The 2,263-nt window shown below is 38.7% G+C and overlaps 1 pseudogene; it reads left to right on the top strand.

Annotated features, from left to right (window-relative positions):
* The first annotated feature begins 1,163 nt into the window (after positions 1-1,163).
* On the top strand, positions 1,164-1,282 carry LOC112469550 (annotated as a pseudogene).
* The last annotated feature ends 981 nt before the right edge of the window (positions 1,283-2,263 follow it).

Here is a 2,263-nt window from a genome sequence, read left to right as displayed (position 1 = left end):
TACTTAGATAGTTAAATATAAGCTTTTTGTGGGTATATGCATGCCCACAGGCCTTCTGGCATCTTTTGCTTTCAGAATCATTGCAAAAAGAAACATTCCACATTCATTCTACTAAGCTAAGTAGTGGGAGCAGGTCATAGGTAGATCACGAATTCAAATTAAATGAAATTAAAATAACTTAATGAGTGAGGAAGTATTCAAAATATTGCTCAAAAGTGGAGATGAGAACTTATAAGGTAGAAGATATAGGTATTACGAATAAGTTTCCATTATATAGAAAAACAACTCTTCATTTCCAATAAAATATCAGAATCTGAGAACACATATTTACACAGTGTAGGGTATTAGCAAAAGAAAGGATTTCGAAGTCATAGAATTGAGGCTCAAGTCTTTACTAGCAATGTGACCTCAGCTTGTTTTTTTTTTTTTATCTGTAAAATGGGGACATTGATCTCTGGTCATTATGGGAATTTAGTAAGATAGAATATGATTTCTCTTTTCAACTCCCTTTTTCTGACAGAAGTCATTGTTCCCTCCTCTGAATTCTATGGTCACAAACATTTTTCCAGTCTTGTTTCATAGATCACCCACACATTTTTTTTTTCCTGGAGTATTTCAAAGCAAATCCTAGGAGTCATGTCAGTTCATCTTGAATATTTCAATTGCAAGGATTTCGGTTACTCCAATGTAATCTCCTGGCAAAAGAGGAAGAGGAGGAGGAGAGGAGGGGGAGGGGGAGAAGAATCTTTCTGCACAGGTATTCAGTTTGGTTAACTGGTGAAGGTTAACCCTAGTGGGATAACTGTATAACTTGTTATTGCTCTGCTTTGTGTTAGCCCTTTGAATATTCTAATTAGGCCTGACACTGTTATATTTCCGAATCAGGTGCATGTTGTATTTGCAGCAGCATAACTTTTTAAGTGAATGGCAGTAATAACAGGTTGAATCTGTTCCTGGTTCTGAAGAACCGATCCACAGATTTGGCAGTCCTATTTTAATGCTTGCTTTAAGGATGTTCCATGGAAGTTTTTTCAATTACTACCCTGTGCTCTTTGGCTATGCCTGGCAAGTGTTCAGCCTTTGACTCCTGCACCTTTGTTTGTCTGAGTTTGATCTTTACCTGCATACTCTTTTAATCGGGTCTCATTAAAAAACTACATCCAATCTATGGCCATGCTACCCTGAATAAGCCCGATCCCATCTGATCTTGGAAGCTAAGCAAGTTTGGGTATGGTTAGTACTTGGATGGGAGACCACCTAGGAAGACCAGGTGCTGTAGGCGTAAAAAATAAAAAAATAAGGGATTATAAACTGACAAGGTCCTTGCAATCTGTGAGGTCAACCAAGGGTTGCCTCACCTTAAAAAAAAACAAAAAAAAACAAAAACAACAAAAGAAACTACATCCAGAGTGTACCTCAAGCTAGATTTCTCATTGCCAAGTCCCTTGGGCTCTTCTTCAAAGTTTTCTACCTTTTGGGATTTCCCCAGAAAGGTTTGTGTGTCGTTATTGAATGCCTACTAGGCTCCAGCACACAGATCCAGAGCCAGACAGTTCTGGGTTCAATTCCTGACTTTACCACTCTCAAACTACTGAATGTTTCTTTCCTCTTCTTTAAAATGAAGTTGACTACCTTGTAGTTTTACTCTAAGGACTAAATGATGCAAAGGGTCTATCACATTCCTGGTTACACAAGGAACACAATATTAGTCACGCCTCACCACTCTCCCTGCCAGCACTGGGGTTTCTTGATCATTCTTATTCAGCTCATTAGGCGCAAAGTAGGTCAATAACTTTAAAACTTGAAATCAAACAAGTTTTTTAACTTCCATGTTTGTACTCAGAGTTTGAGACTCCTTTGAGCTGCAAACCTTGGCTGCTTTTTCCTGATGGTCCCTTTCATTCTATCATTTCAAAAGATACTAACTAGAAGAGAGATTTCCTTTGATCCCTCTTTATTTGAACATCTTCTGACTCACCCTTCCTAGCACCACCCAAGTTTCATCTACACCATTGCTTGCACATAATGTAAATACTTTATTTAATCTACTCATGTTAATGTTTGTTCAGCTGTCTTGGTGCCCTGTGTCTTTCATTATGCTTTTAATTAGCTGTTGATTCTGAGAGTGGAGGTAAGCCAAGGTGTGAGCCACATAGTTGCAAGGAAGATGGATGGAAGGGGTGGGCAAGGGGGAAGTTGGTAGTATGAGGGCACTAGTGCAAATTCATTGCCAGATCTAGGGGGAAAAATTAGTATAGCCTTC

Source organism: Pteropus alecto, unplaced genomic scaffold (assembly GCF_000325575.1).
Source record: "Pteropus alecto unplaced genomic scaffold, ASM32557v1 scaffold170, whole genome shotgun sequence".
Lineage (NCBI taxonomy): Eukaryota > Metazoa > Chordata > Mammalia > Chiroptera > Pteropodidae > Pteropus > Pteropus alecto.
The sequence above is the reverse complement of the archived record's forward strand: the minus strand, read 5'-3'. Positions and strand labels throughout refer to the sequence as shown.